The sequence below is a fragment of the Dermochelys coriacea genome, chromosome 5, assembly GCF_009764565.3.
Source record: "Dermochelys coriacea isolate rDerCor1 chromosome 5, rDerCor1.pri.v4, whole genome shotgun sequence".
Classification (NCBI taxonomy): domain Eukaryota; kingdom Metazoa; phylum Chordata; order Testudines; family Dermochelyidae; genus Dermochelys; species Dermochelys coriacea.
Window position 1 is genome coordinate 82,928,346 of NC_050072.1, and position 22,701 is coordinate 82,951,046.

Below are 22,701 nucleotides of genomic sequence, written 5' to 3' on the forward strand. Positions count from 1 at the left end.
GAATTTGTGCCTTGGGAAAGCTTTTAACCTAAGCTGCTAAAAATAAGCTTAGGGGGTCTTGCAAGCCGGTCCCCACATCTGTACCTCAGAGTGAGGAAGGAACCCTGACACCAACCTTGAAGATACAAAGCCATGCACCATCACTGTGAGGTCCACATCTGAAAGAAAAGGTCATACACAGTATATAACAGAGCAGGAAATGGTTTTCCCAACCTGCACAAATTTGAGATTTTGAAAAATTTTCCCATCCCAACTTGGGAAGAAAGAAAAATTTCAAAAATTTTCATGAACTGAAAATGCATGGAATAAAAAAGAGCTAACTATACATTCAATTAAATTTCTAAATAAAAAAATCATTTTGGCCCAGAAGATAACTCTCTGGTTTTGTAAGTGTAAAAAGTCTCATGACAATTTTAAAAAAATGTTGAACAGGAAATTAACCAAAATCACTCCTTTCCCACAAATGGCTACCTTTTGTGCCCCCCCCACCCCAACAAAACCAAAAACAAACCCCTCTTCCTTATCCCAAAAAACCCACACACAATTTTAATAGAATCATAGAAATATAGGGCTGGAAGCAACCTTGAAACCTTGTGAAGTCCAGCCTCCTATGTTGAGGATGGAACGAGTAAATCTAGACCATCTCTGACAAGTGATTGTACAACCTGTGCTTGAAAAGCCTTCAATGCTGGGGATTCCACCGCCTCTCTGGGTAACTACTGCAGTGCTTAACTAACCTTAGAGTAGAAAGTTTTTCCTAATATCTAACCTAAAGCTCCCTTACAGCAGATTAAGCCCATTACTTCTTAGTCTACCTTCAGTGGGCCTGGAGAACAATTGATCACCATCTTCTTTATAACACTCCTTAACATACTTGAAAACTTATCAGGCCCCCCTCTGTTTTCTTTTTCTCAAAACTAAACATGCCCTTTAACCTTTCCTCCTAGATTAGATTGTCTAAATTTATCATTTTTGTTGCTTTCCTCCAGACTCTTTCCAGTTTGTCCACATCTTTCCTAAAGTGCCCAGAATTGGACACGATACTTCAGCTGAGGCCTCACCACTGCCAAAGAGAGATGGACAATTACCTCCTATATCTGACATACAACACTTCTCTGAATACACACATAATGATATTAGTCAATTTTGCAACTGTATCACATTGATGACTCTCATTCAATTTGTGATCTACTATAGTCCTCAGATCCTTTTCAGTAGTACTACCACTTAGTCCCCATTTAGTAGCTGTGCATTTAATTTTTCCTTCTTAAATACTTTGTACTTGTCTTTATAGAATTTCATCGTATTGGTTTCAGACCAATTCTCTAATTTGTTATGGTCATTTTATATTCTAATCCTGTCCTCCAAAGTGCTTACAACCCCTCCTAGCTGCTTGTCATCTCCAAATTTTACAAGCATACTCTCCACTCTATTATTCAAGTCATTAATGAAAATGTTGAATGGTATTGCATTCTGGACTGACCCCTGTGTGTCCTCACTAGATACACCCTGCCAGTTTGATGGCAAACTCATTGAGTTTTTTCCACCAAATGCATCCGATGAAGTGAGCTGTAGCTCACGAAAGCTTTATGCTCTAATAAATTTGTTAGTCTCTAAGGTGCCACAAGGACTCCTTTTCTTTTTGCGAATACAGACTAACACGGCTGCTACTCTGAAACCTCTCACTGAGTACAGTTTTTCAAACAATTGTTCCCCTACCTTATAGTAATTTCATCTAGACCCTATTTTCATAGTTTGCTTATGTGAATGTTGTAAGGGATTGTCTAAAAAGCCTTATAAAAATCAAGGTATATCATGTCTACTGTTTCTGCTCTATCTACTATGCTGGTAACCAGGTCAAAGAAGGAAATTAACGTGATTTGGCATGATTTGTTCTTGATAAATCCATGCTGGCTATTCCTTATAACCTTATTATTTTCTAGGTGGCGTCCAGAACTGGGGACGGTACTCCAGCTGAGGTCTTACCTGTGCCAAATAGAACAGGACAATTATGTCCCACATCGTACATACCACACTCCTGTTAAATTACCCCCAAAAGACATTAGCCTTTTTTGCAACTGCATCACATTGCATCTGTGATTCACTATAAGCCCCAGATCCTTTTCAGCACTACTACTGCCTAGCCCCATTTTTGTAGTTGTGCATTTAATTTTTCCTTCCTAGGTGTAGTATTTCATACTTGTTACTAAATTTCATCTGGTTGATTTCAGACCAATTCACCGATTGGTCAAGGTCATTTGGTCTAATCCTGTCTTCCAAAGTGCTTGCCACCCCTCCCCCTCCCAGCTTGGTGTCATCCACAGTTTTTATAAGTATATTCTCCACTCAGTTATCCATGTCATTAATCAAAATATTGACTAGTACCAGCCACAGAACAGGACCCCTGCAGAACCTCACTAAATACTACATCTCCATTTAACAGCAAACCATTGATAACTGGTTGAGAGACCACTCTCAAAAAGTGGTTATTACCCATTTCATCATAATTTCATCTAGACCACATTTTTCTTGTTTGCTTATGATGGTAGATTGTGTGTGACATCTTTAATCTGAAGATAAATGGAAAGATAGTATTGCTTTATAAAAATATTTGTAATCCTACATTTTGCTAGCAACAAGGCCAGTAGTATAAATTTAGCTTATTCTTTTTCCATTAGAGGAGTAATCAAGGCTAGGAGATAATCTGAGAGATGTCCTGTTAGTACATTAAAGCATGGTGGTAATGTTTTGTTTCTGAGATCATGTACATCTAGAAAGTCATCTCATCATAAAATGAAAAACCCCCACTCTTTTTTAATGTGCTGCCTATGCCCCTATTTCCATTGTGAAGGGCATATCCAATTTGTCTGAGAAGAAGTTTTCACATGTCAGATGAAAATATCTGTAATCTGTCATTAATGGAATGTTTTTGTTGGGATATTCATGTTCAAGATAATAGGGCTGACTCACCACTGCTTCACTGCCATTTTACATCAGCACAACTGCATTAGAGTGGAGAATCAGGCCCTGTTACGCTATTCTGGTACAAACTTGAAAGAGTCTGAGTCTGGAGATTGCGGCCATTCCAGTTCATGTGTATTTGTTATTTCAAAAACCTTTCTGCTTCTTGTATGATATTTAAAAATGAAACTTATTTAGCAAAATGTTAATCTTTCTGGTTTTATCATTTGTATGTAAGTCAAAGTATTACAGAAATAAGCATGCAACAGTATTAGGATACACCATAACATTAAATGAAAGCTTGGTCTTAAGTCATTGATCACAAGTTTTAATTTTCCTGATTATTTTAGAACAATCAGAAAAGCATTAATTGTAAGGAACATAATAAAACACCGAATGTATTCATGTGACTATCATGTTGTGGGGTTTTGCTTTCTTTTCTAAATTCAAAAAAAAATGTATTTTACTATTCCGCTTGAACTAATTTCTGGGGATTATTGGACACGAGAAGGATTTTAGCCAGTCATCACCCAGAAAAGTCAAATGCTATTATCTCATGAACAGTATTAAATTTTTTATTGACACTGCTGTTCTCACTCAGTTGAATTCAATGGAATTATACCAGGAGTGGTTTTGGCCCTACATATCCAGTCATATCTCTCCATATTCACAAAAATTCAATTCAATTATTTACTTTTTAGACCTGGCCTTGTTTTATAACCTATCCTTGAACAATTAGTCATACAAGCCTTGCCCCCCAACAGTGACATCACTGAAAAGGCCAAGAAAGCTGCAGCACAAAACTTTCAGAAAGGCAAGAAACAATTTTATTTTTATTTCTTGAGGTATGTTGATTCTTCTTTTGCCCTGAATAAGAAATAGTGTTCATTGCATTGGAGCATACTCACAATAAATAACTTTTGTAGTTTATCAAATGTTTCAGTTACACTTGGGTGCTTAATTGCAAAAGGAGATGGCTGCCACTCAGACCTCGCTACCATGAACATAATCTGTTACTTACACTGGTGTTCCAGACCTGCACGGAATATAAAGCTACAGAGTCTGTTCTCTCAGGGTGATCTACTCCTACAGTTTCAAATTTTCTCTGTGCTAGGCATCTTAATTCCTTTGCATTCTGTTTCTCCATTAAAAATAAAAGTAAATCCTGTGGAAGAATCGGGCATGGAGTAAATCTTAATTTAATGCACACTCACTTATGGATCAAGGATTTCAGGAATTAAATAGATCAGTCTCAGGAGTAATAAAAACCTCATTCTTTGAATAGCTGATAATGCAGACGTTTGTCAGGCCGATGTAAGAGGAATCAAGTTAAAAAACCTTTAAAGGAGCATTTGAGTTTGTAAATTTCATCTGCAGGATAAAATATTTAGAACTGGCAAATTAAGAAATATAGAGTAATTGTCTTTAATTTTAAAAATAGATACAAATGAGAGTGGTCCCTGACAGTGAAGGAGCAGAAAGGAGAAATCTCTTTTCTTCTGAGCTCCATTTTTAATTTCCATAGTTTCTACAAAGTTAATATTTGTTGATATTCATCATTCGCCATGACACATCAATTATAGCTGGAACCACTCTTTTTGATTTAGTTACTGTATGCCAAAAGGCAAAACAAAGGGACAAATTCTGATACTACTCTGATGGCCATGGTATACAAACAACAGCCTAAAGCAAACTTCCAATGGGAGTTTTGATTGATTGAGGGCTACAAAATTTGGTTCAAAGTGGCTTTTTATTATCAAAGTCTAAAAGCTAACTTGTTGGGCTTTATCAAATCTGCCATGCCAGGCTGCCCCCTGTAGTTCCAGACAAGTCTGCTTTTTTGAAGTCCATTATTCTTCTGCTCTCACTCCTACCTTTCCTTAGGATCATGAAGTCTATCTCACTTCGTGATCACTTTCACCCAAATTGCCTTCCACTTTCAGATTAGCAACCAAATCCTCCCTGTTGGCTAGAATCAAATCTAAAATGGCTGTTCCCTGGGTTACTTCCTCCACTTTCTGAAACAGAAAGTTGTCCCTAGTACATTCCAAGAATTTGTTGGAAATGTTGTGTTTTGCTGTATTACTTTTCCAACAGATGTCTGTGTAGCTAAAGTCCCCAATTGCTACAGGGTGTGGTGTTTTGAATATTTCTGTTATTTGTTCTAGAAATGCCTCCTCCTCCTTCTCTTCCTGATTTGATGGCTATAGTAGACCCCTATCCTGTCACCCATATTTTCCAACTTTTATCTTTCCCCAGAGACTTTCAACTGGTCTTTCTCTCACCTTCTTCTGGACCTGAGAACAAGTTATATATTCTTGATGTATAATGCAACAGCTCCTCCCTTTCTTCCCTGCCTATTCTTTCTCAACAAGTTATATCTCTCTATACCAATATTTTAGTCATGAGATTTATCCCCCAAGTCTCTGTGATGCCAATTAAATCATAATTCAACTTATGTACTAATACATCCAGTTCATTTCCTATACTCCTTGCATTTGTGCGTAGGCATCTAAGATGCAGAACAGATTCCCCCACTGATTTTCCTACTGTTGTTCGTAATTTCCCATGCATCCCCCCGCCACCCCAAAACATCTAACCCTCTGTTAAGGTTGCTTTTTTTATGCTTACCTGGTGGCATTTGTCACTGCCTCTTTTAAAGCTAGTTTAAAGCTCTACTCACCCGGTTGGCAGGTTGATGCACAATTTATGTTCTTCCTCTTCTTGGTCAGGTGGACCCATCTCCTCCCTGCAGTCCTCCTTCTCAGAACAGTGTGTTCAGGTCCTAGGGTGAGCAGGGATAATCTGAAGGTACAGATTAGAGACCGAGGACACTGTTCTTCCTTCCTACACTGGGACAGGAATGGAAGAAGATTGGATGGAAGTGGTGTTCTTAGCCACTGCTCCCTACATTCTGGCACAGTCAGGAGCCTGCCCAGCCCCTGATGTAAGTAGCTCTCAGTCTCAGTACAATGTCTCTGGCTAAGCCCAGACCCTTCCCTGGCCTACCCCTTTCCTCACAATATGGAGGGACTTTGAGCATGGTTAGCCTTAGAGTCCTTTTGCTATCTCTACATCAATGGGCAAGGCCTCATGCTGAGAGAATATTCTCAGGGAGCCACTCCTGCCCCCTTAATACCCATTTGTACTGCCAGAGTGACACAAAGGGGCTTTAGTGTAACCATAAATTGGGCTCCAGGAGTGGATAAGATAGGCCTATGACACAAGTTAGGGTCTAATTTGGGCATAATTCTCTCTTTCTCTGCATGGTAGAGGCACTGAAAGTGATCTCATTGGCAATCAACTATCAAACATTTCAGATAGACAAACCTTCCACTAGAAGATCACATTGCTATATATCAGATTTACTCATTTCCACCCAGTCCTTTAACTGTCCTCAAACATTATATTTGTAAGCTCATCATATGACAAATGCTTTTAAAAGACAATAGTCTCCAAGTACTTTCTGCCAGTATATTGTATAATCACAGCAATATGCATCTCATGATAGTTTTTAATGAATATCTAGATTCCTGTACTATCAGAATACCCACATTTTGGGGGGGGGGGGGGAAATCCCTGTTCTCCCGGACCTGACTCTGAACAGAGGGTCAGATGGCCCCATTAACAAGGAGGGATTTCACTGAGGGTTCTGCACAGGGATCTGCCACATGAGGTTCATTGAAGGGTCAGGACCTTCTTTTTCCACAGCAGAACTGCACTTGTTCATCCGATTTACAGCCCACAGGAAGAAGCAATATTTGGTTCTCACACCTTAAAGAACTATAATGTAAATACACGACTCACAGCACTAGGAGAGACAAGGTGATGCTGGGAAGATGGAAGGATATGAAAATCCCACTTTTCACATGCAGTTAAGTATTCAGTATCTGAATAAGAAGTCAGCACCAGTTGAGAATTCGGAGACATAAAATTATAAACCTTTTTATAATCAATTGATAAGCAATAAATAATCAATTTAATAGAAATGACTACTTTCTATATAATAAATATCCACTTCTGGATTCTAGCTTTAGGGCTGGAATATAATGAGCACCTCAATTTAAGGCTGGCAGCAGTATATTTCCTGCTCATTGTATTTTATTTATTTATTTCAATTTCTTTGACCTGTCTAGCAATGGCTCTAGGCACTTTATATAGTTAAAACATAAAACATCAGACGAAATCTACAAAATACATGATGCACACTGCATAATATTATGCCAATACCCATGCTGGAAGAAATAATTATAACAAAAATAATCCCACACAAATACTTTATTACTTTAGTGATTTCCTCCCATGTCTTAAAGGTTAAGAAATTCTGGTTCTGAAGGTCCAGAGTGGGGATCTTCCACAATCAAGGAAAGGTCACATTAGTCTCACCAAGCAGAGATTAATTTTTTTTCTCTTTGCCACAGTCACTACCTAATCATCTAGCAATAATCCCAGATCTAATGACTCCCCCTCTTTACACAACATAGGTAACATGAAGGAACCACAAGGGAAGGGTGGTATCTGCATAATTATGTTTATTAAACATATATATATAACAACCAGGCCTAGCTACATGCACTCCTGCTCTGATAGGGTTCAGGTGGCTTCTTTATCAATTTGACCTTTAGTACATTCTACAGAGGTAAAAGATCTAGGAGCAAAGGCAACAGCCTTTCAGGTTGTTGACTTAAAGGCTTGGCCACTGAAATGTACCCTCTCTCTAGACAAAAGGTGGCTCCCAACCAAGAGAACTGGTTTGTCAGAGGAGAGGTCACCTATCAATGAAGTTACTTGGTAGGATTCTGTGGTCTCCAGTTGAGGCTAACCAAGGACTCACCTTACAAAGAAGATTGGAAGGCTATAAAGGGCAGAAGCTGCTCTGTTTGATCTTTCTCTTCAGCCATGTCACACCAGCTTAAAATGAGGGAAGTTACTGCAGGAGCTGGATGAAGTCAGGGGAAGGAGGGGACCTGGACTGCCTGAGTACAGATGATTCTCTAAGGACAACCAATGGAAAGATGAACTAGAATAAGAGGAAATGCATGCAGGGTTCATAATTTTTAATACATCTGTGTAATTCTCATGTGATCAAAGAAGTAGCAATAATGATTTAGAATTCTGTGGAAAGTGTCTATATGTTATTGGCTATACCTACCATGTAGCCCCTTGTACAAGGCTTACATCTTCAGTGGGATTCTAGGAGTGGGTGTATTTAAGCTACAGGAGTCTGAGGATTCCCTATTGACTCCAAGGTCTTGGCAGGGGACAGTGAGGTCTCGGCTCCCAGGTAGGAGTGTTAGGTAGAGGTCCGCATTCCAAGAGTGTCCCTGGGGGCCCTAGGACTTGGATGGTGCCTGGGCTTTGTTCCGACTCCAGAGGCTTAAAACACCCAGGGATCCAGAGACTGGATTCCCACAAAGTGATCTGGTAGGCTGTCACCAAGGGTTGTCACACTGGATCTGTGACCACCTCCACTGCCCTCTTATTTTAATTTTCTAACAACCACCTTCATGCTTTTTCACATGCTGCCCTTCATGCTTGGAAGGTGCTCCCCATAAACACCCACAAAACCATCTCATTATGATCCTTCAAAACCCTCCTTAAAACTCTCCATTGCCGTGAAGCCTACAAAAAACTTGACAAGGGCTAGGTTGCTGGTGTGCAGCAGAGACCATTGCATATCATGCTGACCGATATTGTCTCATTATTTCCTTGTACTTCCCCATCACTCTATCTGTATCCATCTGTTGTCTCTTGTCTTATACATAGTCTTTGCCCCAAAGAGCTTACAGTCTATCTTTTTGTTCTGTGTTTCCTCTCATAATGGAGTCCTGCTCCATGACAGGGGCTCTTAAGCACTACAATAAAAGAAATAAATAATAATAATGTAGGTATTCTGTTGCGGTCTCTTATTTCTTTCTTAGGGCTTATTCAACAACAGCCAGTTCCCTCCCCTGATACTGAGAATCCATTCAGCAAATTGATGGTTTTCAAATACATAATATGAAAATTAAATTCCCACAGAAAATTAGAAGCTTCTAAGGTAAATATGGGCAGACACAGCTCTCACCTTTATATATGAATCAGGGAGTGATGGATAAGTAAAGATGTTCACTTTAGATACTGAATACTGGAACTGGAAACAATTAAAGTAAAGTGTGGAGAACAAGCTGCTATAACTTTTAGAAATGGCACATCACATTTTAAGATCAACAAAAACTGATTAATGCAAATAGGATTCACACAGATTATTGAACTTGTCACCTTTTTCATTTGGAGAACTGGAATTGATTCAAGCTAACTGACTGACCCATAAAATTGTTCAGTTCAAATGCTTCACTATGAAGTGACTGAGTGTAGTCATTAACTGTATCAGCAGAACAGTAAGCCTAGATGAGTAATTAAAAAATAAGTCCTGAACAACTGGCTAGTTGGCAGGCATAACTACATGTTCTTCACAGACTTTGAAAGTCATCTCAAAATGTGTATTTCTAATAACAAAAATAATAACTTGTAATTAACTTCAAAACATCCCAGTAAGGAACATACTATTATGTTTACTGTACAGCAATGTAACCTGAGAATGGAGAGGTTAAGTCACTTGGCAAATGTCAGATAGTAGATCAGTGACAGAACCAGAAATCAAAATCAAAGTCAAGGGTGCCTGCTTCCAAGTCTCTTGCTCTAAGAAAATATTTGCAGATGACATTAGTTCTAAAGGGTTGATCTTAAGTATGCTAAATGATTGATATGTTGGCTTTATGTTTCTCTTAACATAGCAGAATTGTGTTCATACTTTTGCATTGAACCTTAAATGTATGCTAGGAGAAAATCCTTATCTAAATTAAGCCATGTAGATCAACATAACATAACTCAACGTAAGTAAGGATGGCAGAAATGGGCCGTTACTAGTCATATTGTGGTCTAAGTTCTTACCTCATTAGTGTCTGTGCAAACTTGTTGAATTTAGTGGGAGAAAATTAGGACAGAGTCAATGTATGTTTTGGACCTGTATCTTGATACACTTTAAAGACTCATTTGGTATAACTTCTGCTTACAGACAATCAGAACCTCAGTTTGAATGTCTGCTCCTGTAACATGTAGAATTTTCACTAAAAACAGCTGCTGAATGGGGTCTTCATTAATCAGTTAAGGCTGTTTTAGTGTCTGCCAAATGTGACAATTTAGCATCAGCAGGGAAAAATACAAAATTGAAGGACTAGCAACTGTATTTGCTAGCAACTGTATTTTTTTAATCAAAGCATAAAATTTATTCTCTGCTAAATTTGCAGTCAAGTTAGTTCTTGAGCATTATGATAATTGTATATAACCCAGTCATAGATTTCCAACATGTGTATTTTAGATAGGTGGACATTCAGTGAAGTCTGTGTTCAAAGTAGTAGCTGTGTTAGTCTGTATTCGCAAAAAGAAAAGGAGTACTTGTGGCACCTTAGAGACTAACAAATTTATTAGAGCATAAGCTTTCGTGAGCTACATCCGATGAAGTGAGCTGTAGCTCACGAAAGCTTATGCTCTAATAAATTTGTTAGTCTCTAAGGTGCCACAAGTCCTCCTTTTCTTTTAGTGAAGTCTGTGAACTCTTTTGAACTGGATGACCATGGGAAACTTATCAGGCTGTATTTTGCATTAAAATTTATTAACCTATCATATATGTCCATCATGACAGGATGAAAAACTGTCCTGAATCTAAATCGAAGTCAAAGCTCAGGCTGCAAATCTTTAAAAAAAAAAAAAATTAAAACACAGGCAGTCTTCAGGCCATATCAATGGCATATTTATTATATATGCACACATAATATTACAGTCTCCATACTGTTAAAGACTTAAACATGCAGCAAATCCTCTCTGAAGCACACACTGCAGATAAAGGACAATTTTTGTTTAAGTATCAGATTGTTTCATACTTTCCATTTCACTATGTAATGATAAATCTTATCTTTACTGGCTGGTAATCAGATCTAATGCCAGCAGCACTCCATAGGATGTACCTTAGAGACTAACAAATTTATTAGAGCATAAGCTTTCGTGAGCTACAGCTCACTTCATCGGATGCTGTAGCTCACGAAAGCTTATGCTCTAATAAATTTGTTAGTCTCTAAGGTGCCACAAGTACTCCTTTTCTTTTTGAGAATACAGACTAACACGGCTGCTACTCTGAAATCCATAGGATGTGTTCACTCCATGAAATACCTTTATCCATTTGAGGTAATTACCAAATAGGAACAGTCTCAAAGACTTATACGGTTTTATAAAGGATTATAAAGTTATAAAACTGACTTTTAGGCACTACCAACAAGTGCTAGACACAGGCCAACACGAGCTCAGGGCAGCCAGCGCTGGCAGCAATCCCATATTAGGACACAAGCAGCTTCCCCCCCCCTACTTTGGGTGCACTGAGCATGCTCACCCGAACTGAGCATGCTCAGTAACCTTCGCTGTTGCCACTGCCCTCTCTCTGCCCTCACGATTTGCCGCCTCCTCTTTGGAGGGGTTAAAAAGGATCAAGGGGGGGGGCAGTCAGGATCTGAGCAGGGGCCAGAAATTTACTGGCCGTGTGGCTCAAGTTACTGTAGGTAGCGGCAGGAGAGGGGCTGAAGGGGGAAATCGGGGAGGGAGCCGGTTAAGACGGGGGGGGGGACGCTGCCAGACCCTGTGGAGGGACAAAACCCCCCATTTAGGGAGGGGAGCAGTGACCCCGTGGGATTGAGCCGCGTGCTGTGCTCGCAAATCTAGGGGTGTGGGGGGTGCAGAGGCGTTTTTCGTTCTCCACCCAGGACGCGGCATGAGGGCGGGCTCCTGGGGCCGGGTCCTTAAAGGCCCAGGCCTCCCAATTCCTAGACTCAGGTTTCAGAGTAGCAGCCGTGTTAGTCTGTATTCGCAAAAAGAAAAGGAGGACTTGTGGCACCTTAGAGACTAACAAATTTATTAGAGCATAAGCTTTCGCATCCGATGAAGTGAGCTGTAGCTCACGAAAGCTTATGCTCTAATAAATTTGTTAGTCTCTAAGGTGCCACAAGTACTCCTTTTCTTTTTGCGAATTCCTAGACTGTCAATGCTCAGACACCGCAGCTCCGCCGTGTCTTATCCAAGTGCTGCAGGGCTACGTTACTGCTACAGCCCGGAGACGGAGTGCTGTGAAATATTGCACATGCACCCCCTCCCTCAAACTCTGCACCTCACCTTGTGAATATGTAAAAGAGTCTTCTGTCAGTTTCTATGTCTATATGAAATCACTGCAGCTCCTTTCTCTTGTATAACTCTCTTGCTAACTCCCTGCCAGAGCCCACATCTGCACCCACTCCTGTACCCCAATCCCCGGCCCCAGGTCAGAGCCTGCAACCTTCCTGCACCCAACTTCATCCCAGAGCCTGCACCCCAAAAAGGGCCGGATTAACCTTTTGTGGGCCCGGTGCTAAACATATTTGTGGGCCCCCATGGGGGCACGGGGACAGAGTCCTCAGAGCGAGGGGCTGGCTGGGGGCAATGGGAGATGGGTCATGGCACAGCAGGGACAGCCCTGCTCCCCACAGCCCAGTACAAGGGCACTGTTTACAAACTGGGAGCTGCCAGATGGACACTGGCCAGCCTGGCCCTGTGCTGCCATCATGCTTCTTTCCCTTGGGGGCGGGCCCATGCTGCACCATGCTACCATCCTGCCCAGCACCCCTCTGACTCCCTATGCCCAGTGCCACACCACCCAGAGACCCCCACAAACCCCCATCCCCAGTGCCCTCCCACAGACCACTATTGCCCAGAACAGCCCCCTCACCCAGAACTCCCCCTCAGCGCCTCTCACTGCCCAGTGCCCCCTTAGCTGAACACCCCCTACAACTGCACAGCACCCTGCACCTCCCTGCCCAGAGCCCCCCCAAAGATCTCACTGCCCAGTGTCCTCCACTGCCACAACTGCACAGTGTCCCGCACAGACCCCCCCCACTTCCCAGCACCCCAACACATATAGATCTCCCTCCCTATACAGACACCCAGATCTCCCCACTAGCCAGCACCCCCTCCCAGAATCACTAGAGACCTACTCTCCCACACCCTGACCCCCCCAGCCACAATAGCTGGCCCTGATGGGAGGTGACTGTGTCTGCCAGGCTGAGCCAGCAGCGCAGCCAGAGCTGGTCCTGGGGCAGGATAACTCCGGCCCCTTGGGAGTGGTACAATCAGCCAGGCTGCAGCAGGAGCAGAGCCTACCTGGGCCAGGCTCCCTCAGGACCCATATGCCTAGCAGGACCCACCCAGCTGAGCCCTATCGCACTGTCCCCTGTGACTGGCTGAGACTGGCCCAGCCTCTGCACCAGTCCCAGGTGGCTCTTCCCCTGGGGAGGCAGGTGGGGCCCCACAGGACCCAGGCAGCAGAGACAGCTCAGAGCTGGAACAGTGCTGTGGAGCGGGGCAGATCCCCGAGACGTGACTCCTGAGATCCCACCCACACCCATTGGCCCTGTGACCAGCAGCCCTGCGGAGCCCGCATAGTGGTCCCCAGCGGCTGGGTGATGAGCCCCCTACAGGTGAAAGGAAACTGCTGGCTGAGCTACTCACACAGCAAGGCTTGTGTGCTGGACCGCCCCAGGTGAGGGGCCAGACCCGACTATGTGGATGGGCTAGAGGGGTCAGTAATGGGCCCCTTCCCAGGGTGGGCCTGGTGCCATTGGCACCTTTGTAAACCCAGTACTGACCCCAAACCCTCTCCCACAGCAAAGCTCCCTTGGACCTTTTCTGGACGCCACCAAAAAATATAAAAATCTGCTGCCCTGGTGCTACTTTACTGCTACAGGAGACTTGATGCAGTGAAATAATTTCCCTACATTCCATCAAACTCTGCATCACACATTTTGAGTATTTAAAAGAGTCTCTTATCACTAGTTGTCTACGTGAAGTCTCATAACAGTTCACAAATTTTAGGATTGCCTTTTGCTGCATTTATCTTGCAAGTGACCCCAGCCCTTGTTTGTGTGTAGAAGCTGATTCACAAATATTCAGTAACTGTATTATATGGTGTCATCTTACATCCTTCCCAAGGGCATACATCTTTTGCTACAATGAAGGCTTGGGCTCATGAGCAGCGGCTGCAGAAGTTTTGGATGCGCAAGTCCACATTTCTGCATCTGTGTGCAAAACTCACCAAAATAAAAGCTGTACTTACACTGGAGAAGAAAAAAAATAATTGCACTATGGGGATCTGCAACACCAGATTCTTATTGGTCAATGAGTGGTCTCTCTCCTAAACCAACGTGGAATGGATTTCTTTAATGTAAGTAGTCACAACATATTGTTAAAGATCATTTCATGCTCAATGCCCTGTTAAGACCTCTGCAGTCACAGATAATACCTGTCTTCTTGGGGAACCAGGGCACAGTATCCAGTCTGTCTGACTCATGAAAGGACTCCCTCCCCCCCCCGCAAACTTGCATAGAGCAGTGAATGGCGGTGTGAGGCACACCTAGATCTCTGGTGACAAGTTCAGGCAACTCCCCTATCCTCCCCTGCATTAAAGATGTGACAGACACATCTCAATTAGCATACAGAATGGAGAACAGAGGCCACTCCCCTATCCTCATCTGCATGAAAGATGGAACAACCAGACATCGTATTAGCATATAGAATGGGAAAAAAGAGAAGCGCACAGAACTCGGACCAAAAAAGCAGGGAACAACGGCATCATGGGAGATCTGTGCTCCTGCTGTTAATGAATCTATGCTGCACACACCCAGCTCAGCAGTTAGACCAATTCTAGTAGTGAAACTTTGATTGATATCCAAAATACTGAAGCAGCCTAATTTCATTGTCAGCCCCCTGAAGGAACACGAGCCATAGTTAGAAGTGATCAGCTCCTATTGTCTAGCCTAAAGAAATTCCTTGAGTCATCAGTGTACCCATAAACAAATCTAGTGTCCTCCCTTGAACCATTGTATTTTCTCTACAAAACCATCTACTCACCCTCCAGTAAGTTTTCTGATGCATGCATAGACCCAAATTCTGCCTCATTTCCACTGGGGTTTCATCTACTCCTGCCTGATCCAAGACTCTGAACTATCACCATTGCCTGGGAAGCCTCCCGAGTTCAAGCTTCTGGAGTGGGTGAGTTCCCTCATTTTCCCTCTCTGTTTCCTTTTCTACCTCAGGTATTAACCTTTAATAATGTAACTTATTTTGTTTAGGCTCTCCTTGAGTAGTTATCACTATTAGTCCATAAATAACTTTACTCTTGTGTTTGCATCTTCCACATTTATTCTGCAGCAATGCTTCTTTTATCTAAGCTACGGATCCTTCTTTTAATAACCTTTTATCTACTTGAAAACTGTTATAATGACCCCTTTAATCTTCTCTTCTCCAAACTAAACAAACCCAATTTTTTCCAATCTTTCCTCATAGGTCGTGTTTTCTAGACCTTTAATCATTTTTGTTGCTCTTCTCTGGACTTTCTCCAATTTGTCCACATCTTTCCTGAAATGTGGCACCAGAACGGAACACAATACTCCAGCTGAGGCCTAATCATCATGGTGTAGAGCGGAAGAATTACATCCCCTGTCTTACTTGCAACACTCCTCCCAATACATCTCAGAATTCTGTTTGCTTTTTTTTTTTAAACAATCTTACACTGTTGACTCCTATTTAGCTTGTGATCTACTATAACACCCAGATCCCTTTCCACAGTTCTCCTTCCTAGGCAGCCATTTTCCATTTTTGTATGTGTGCAACTGATTGTTCCTTCCTAAGTGGAGTACTTTGCATTTGCCCTTATTGAATTTCATCCCATTTACGTCAGACCATTTCTCCAATTTGTCCTGATAATTTTGAATTTCAATCCTATCCTCCCAGCTTGGTATACTTCCATTTCATTCTTAATCCCCTGCATACCTGTTATGGGTACATTCTACTCCATCTATTTACTGTAATAGTCCTAAATACAGGAATTTAGGAGCAAAACATTGAAAATAAAAACATCTCTGCCTTTTAATTTTCAAATCTGATTCCTCATATACCATTAAATATCCCTTTTATTGGGCCTTTCCTGACATTTCGTAGGAATACCTGCAACATTTTACCACTACTACAGTTGTCTCAACAACATAAGTCAGTGCATCCACAACAACTATCCCAACATCTGTTTGCACAAAGAGCCTTATGCAGTTAAATCCTCAAGCTAGATTGCTATGAAGGCTGCACATATAATTGGTGATCTCATTAGTGGTGTTTGGATTTTAATGATAATATCTTGAGATTAGTAGCAATTACTTCCTAGTAATGTAACAAGATGATATACCTTTTTGTATCTTTTAAATACCTTTATGTCTATATAAACCTTTATGTTTAAGTAAACATGCATTCTGCTTTCTTTATCCTGTTAACTCTTTCTTCATGACAGTCTAACTAGCGAGGCACTTATATTACACTCATCAGTATGGTAGCAGAGCATGCTCCTTGTCAAAATTTGCAGTTCAGTGCTTTATAGCAGCATACATGTCTACAGACTTCAGGAAATTGTATCTAATGCGCCAAACTGGAGTCTGGTTCTCCACAGTCTTGCATATTTTGTAGTCTAGATCAGAACTGTAGCATTTTGCATCGACTTTGCACAAGTGTAAGGTCCAGATCCACAAAGGAACTTAGATGCCTAGACCAAAGATTTAGCAGCTACTCCAGAAAACACCATCCTAGCCATCACGGACGTAGACGCTCTCTATACAAACATCCCACACACAGATGGAATACAAGCTATCAGGAATAGTATCCCTGATGATGTCACAGCACAACTGGTTGCTGAGCTCTGTGACTTTATCCTCACGCACAATTATTTCAAATTTGGTGACAATATATACCTCCAGACCAGTAGCACTGCTGTGGGTACCGGCATGGCCCCACAATATGCCAACATTTTTATGGCTGACCTGGAACAACACTTCCTCAGCTCTCGTCCACTCATACCCCTTCTCTGCCTATGCTACATTGATGACATCTTCATCATCTGGATCCACGGGAAGAAAACCCTGGAAGAATTCCACCACGATTTCAATAGCTCCCACCGCACCATCAACCTCAGCCTGGACCAATCTACACGGGAGGTCCACTTCCTAGACACCATGGTGCAAATAAGTGACGGTCACGTTACCACCGCCCTATACCGAAAACCCATTGACCGCTATGCCTCCCTTCATGCCTCCAGCTTCCATCCCGGAGACACCACACGATCCATTGTCTACAGCCAAGTGCTGAGGTACAACTGCATTTTGCTCCAACCCCTCAGACAGAGACCAACACCTACAAGATCTTCACCAAGCATTCTCAAAACTACGATACCCACACGAGGAAATAAGGAAACAGATCAACAGAGCCAGACGTGTACCCAGAAGCCTCTTACTGCAAGATAAGCCCAAGAAAGAAACCAACAGAACTCTACTAGCCATCACATATAGTCCTCAGCTAAAACCTCTCCCATGCATCATCAGTGATCTATAACCCATCCTGGACAACGATCCGTCACTTTCACAGGCCTTGGGAGGCAGGCCAGTCCTTGCCCACAGATAACCCGCCAACATGAAGCATATTCTCAACAGCAACTACACACCGCACCATAGTAACTCTAACTCAGGAACCAATCCATGCAACAAACCTCGATGCCAACTCTTCCCACATATCTACACCAGCAACACCATCACAGGACGTAACCAGATCAGCCACACCATCACCGATTCATTCACCTGCACATCCACCAATGTAATATACGCCATCATATGCTAGCAATGCCCCTCTGTTATGTACATCGGCCAAACTGGACAGTCCCTACGTAAAAGGATAAATGGACACAAATCAGATATTAGGAATGGCAATATACAAAAACTTGTAGGAGAACACTTCAACCTCCCTGGACACACAATAGCAGATTTAAAGGTAGCCATCCTGCAGCAAAAAAACTTCAGGACCATACTTCAACGAGAAATTGCTGAGCTTCAGTTCATTTGCAAGTTTGACACTATCAGCTCAGAATTAAACAAAGACTGTGAATGGCTAGCCAACTAGAAAAGGAGTTTCTCTTCCCTTGGTGTTCACACCTCAACTGCTAGAAGAGGGCCTCATCCTCCCCAATTGAACTAACCTCGTTATCCCTAGCCTGATTCTTGCTTGTATATTTATACCTGCCTCTGGGAATTTCCACTACATGCATCTGATGAAGTGGGAGGCAAAATGGTAGGGAGCCTAGGTGGAACATGGCTGAGATCCTGGGGAAGAGGACAAAAGGGATAGGGCCATAGGTGGTGCAGCCAGCTGACAGGGTGGGTAGGGGCCCAATAATTGCTCTGGCTCAGGGCCCTGAGAAACCTTAATCATCCTCCGTGCTCCATCTTCTATGATCAACAGAAGGGACATTGTTCCATTCTGCAAAAGAAAGAAAGGTTGTCGTTGTGCATACCATGAAAGAAGCCCTTCAACTCTTTGAAAGGTATCATGACAGTCTATTGGGTGGACATCTAGGAATATTCCAAACGAGGAATATGCTGACATCAAAATACTATTGGACAGGGATGACAAAAGACATTGCCAATTGGGTATGTAAGTAATGGAACTAAATCCTGAAGAACGCTATTTACAATTGAAATAGAAGTTCAAAATGTATAAAAGAAATATAAAAATATACTTGGTGTGCAAATGTGAACTCTGTTCCCTCGCAATACTATTTCCATAACAAAATGTTAATATCATATTGTTCCATCAAAACCAGGTTGCACGATGTCTGACTTGCCAGAAAGAGAGAAAGGAATTAAATGTGGATACCACCTTGAAAAGCATAAAGGTGAATTTTGGAATCAGACACATTATTGTTTATCATTATTAATTGTTATTTCTGCGATACAATGAGGCTTTGATTTTGAAACGAGTCCAATGCATACAAGTGGCACATCATAGTGCAGCAATTACTTCTATTGTGTCTTTGCACTGAGGATATTTCTTCAGCTTTACTCTTGTATTGTTTTCCTTAACCCATTCCTGTACTTCTTTTTGTTGTTTTGTTTGTTTTTTCTTTTTCTCTCTTTCTTTTTCTTCTGTATTTAAAAGTGGGCTTTACATTCTCTGCTTATGACATATGGGTGGAAGCCTTTCCACTTAGAAGTAAGTCAGCATCTGAGGTGGCAAAGGGCGTGTACAAAATGATTGTTCGACGTGGATGCCCAAAGCGGATACTGACAGATCTTGGTCCAGAATTCAATAAGGTAATGAATGTTTTTTTTCTGGTTATTTGTACTATGTAGTCAAACTCACTCTCAGGTCACCCATTGATCTCAAACAATCACCGTACTTGGTTGTTGTTTTTTTTTTTTTTTATAAACTGCTGTTGGTCACCGTCAATGTTGCTATAAAATTATTTTTCGGTGTCTTCATCTCTAACAAAGAAATGCCTAACTATTTGTTTCCAAAACAAATATTAAAAGATGGGCTATTCCTGTTGCTAATTACATATAAAAGTACAGCAAATACGCAAAGGAACATTCCTTAACACAAGTCTATATGTAAGTTTATGGTGCAACTTATTTTCTTTCAGTTTAACCTGTATATTTGTGAAAGATTGAGAATAGAACGTAGCTTCACCAGCACGTACCATGCACAAACCAATGGCTTGGCTGAAAACGTTAATAAATCCATAAAAAGGTAAGTGAATGGGTGGGAATATTACAGTACTAATGGCAAGTACAGTGTGCTATGCAAGAAGATGCAACTCACAAAAAAATCTTCAAAAGCAATGTATTACATGGAAAGTTTTTTCATTATGTATTACACCTTTTTGATTGAGTATGATCTGTTTCAGTCAAGACCGTACATGTGACTTTCTTTTTTTAAATAGAAAAGGAGTACTTTGTGACACCTTAGAGACTAACAAATTTATTAGAGCATAAGCTTTCGTGAGCTACAGCTCACTTCATCGGATGCATTTTTCCACCAAATGCATCCGATGAAGTGAGCTGTAGCTCACGAAAGCTTATGCTCTAATAAATTTGTTAGTCTCTAAGGTGCCACAAGTACTCCTTTTCTTTTTGCGAATACAGACTAACACGGCTGCTACTCTAAAACCTGTCTTTTTTTAAACAAACCAATCAATGAGCATTTATTACAGAGCATTGCGGAAGATGGTTGATGACAATGGGAGTAACTGGGATGAATTACTTGACCCCATTTTGTTTTCTTTGCACACTAACGTACACGCAACAACAAAAATTTCACCCTTTCAACTAATTTTTGTGCTGACCCAGTGTTTTCAGAAGAAGTCTCAGAGAATTACACGGTAAGTGTATGTTATTACCAGCACCTTTCATGTATACATGGCATTCAGTGTCTCTTCATTTTACAAATACAATCCCTTCTCCATTTGTTTACAAAGATCCCAGCTATGAATATATTTGGGGAAGATTTCTGCAAAGAGTACAGCATAAATATGAAATCGAGACATGATGCTGACATTGCACTGGCCCTAAATAACATTTCTAAAGCACAAGAAAAACAACAAAGACATTATACTAAAAGAAAGAATTCTAAATATGGGGAAATAACATTTAATGTTGGGGACTCTGTTCTGTTACTGAATGCTAGAAAGAGAACAAGAAAAGGAGGAGTACTGGAACCTAGGTATATTGGACCATACAAAATTACAGCTGTTGAGGGTAAGAGAGTGAAATTACAAAACCATCTCAGGGAAACGCTTAGGGACCATGTACAGTATAGCACACTTAAAACCATTTAAAGAGCCACCAACATTAGCTGCTGAAAGCACATCAGAGGGAAAAATCGGAACTCTGAAATTGCAGTTGGTGACACTGAACCAGAAACACCCACAGAAGACATTAGAAAAGTGGATGGCACTGTATCTCATGACAGCACAGTGAAAAACAGAGGTCACAGCAATGGAAGAAGAGGAGTATATCGGGCAAGATGTTTCAAACAATGACTCAAGGGATGCTGATGACAATTTTGATGACATGCTTGTGGAGGAGATGGAAGACAAGCAATGGATTCTGAAAGGTAATTGGTTACCGCACCTTTCTTAAACAGGTTAACATGCTTCATAAATGGAACTATGTTAAAGGTTTTCATGTACAAAGTGGCGGCATTCACAGTAGTAAAACAGAGGAAAAAGGAAACTGTATTACCATACATGTAATATATGTTCATATTTTTTTCTAGTCAAATTTGTAATGACCAGCAAACACACAGAGAGACTGGAAGCCAAAGCGAGAAACATAAAAATTGTATGGCTCTTCATTTCATTGCCTGAAACCGAGAAGCTGTTTAAGTGATGAGATACATTTAAGTACCACTAAACATGTATTTGTTAACAGGATTGATTCAACAAATATTATTGAATTTCTGCCATTTCTTTAATCATGTGTTATAGGAGTCAGGTAATTACTTTCTACCATATACTGTGGACTCATTAGGCACATGTGAAGATAACAGGAAGAGTGGAATTATGTCACATAGCAGACAGTTATCTTAATACCCCTAAAGTGGGATATCTCACAGGTTTGGTTCTGTAATGGTGACTATGAATTAATAATATCTTTAAGTACACAAAAATTTGAATGGGGTGAATGGTTGCTATTGATTGACCAGTTGAATGAAATTGGTAGTTTTATATACAGGTGCAGTAAAGTAAAATTTTGAGAAAATATAACTCACAAAAAAGAAAAAGATATGTTCAAACCAGTGACTGGATTAAAGTACTGACATTAATTAATAAATCAAGATTTGCATTTTCAGTGTTGGTTGTAACATATTCATCATTTCATAGCGCTATATTTATTTTTAAGAAAGCATGGAGGACTACTGCACATACTGCAACCTTGTCAACTGTGAAAAGGAAAGTGAAGATTGCACGATGGTAAGAAACATAGAATTGTATGAGAAATAAATGCCATAAACTGCCTAAGGATCATGATTCTTGTAAAAATTCCACATCAGTAAACATTTTCATCATGCTAATAGGCATACGTTAGATAATGCTGACATGTGGAAGGAACAGCACAAGTGAAGTGATGAAGTGAGCTGTAGCTCACAAAAGCTTATGCTCAAATAAATTTGTTAGTCTCTAAGGTGCTACAAGTACTCCTTTTCTTTTTGCGGATACAGACTAACATGGCTGCTACTCTGAAACCTGTCATTATAACTTCTGTGATTTCATTTTCTCAATCGTTACTTGACAAAGGTCCAGTGTGATGCTTGCGAGAGGTGGGCATCTATACCCTGCAGTACAGAAGGAATCAATCAAGACTACCAGACTGATGAGAAGAAAGAGTACAACTGCAAAATATGTGCATAGTTCCCTTTTTTACTAAACAAACAAACAAACAAACAAAAAAACCCACTATATTTAAATGCCTCTTGTTCAAAACATAATGCAACCAAAATAATTTTTTTATTTATATACCAGATTATAAAAATAAATGTTTTTTAATTGAAAAAAATATTCTCGGTATGTGTGTCCATGTGTACAATGCAAATTAGAAAAGCAGCAAGGAGGAAGCAAATCGTGAATGTTTTCGACCAAAACCCCCATCCCTCCTGATTCGCAACCATCCCTGGACCAGTGATAGGTGCATGGGCAGCCAAGTCATTGGAAATAAGCAAGGAGGAAGCCAGTGAAAAAAAATGAAAGGGGCCACTCTGGTATCACCTTGGGCTCATGGGCATGCTCCGTACCCCCAAACCTTACCTCCCTTTTCACAC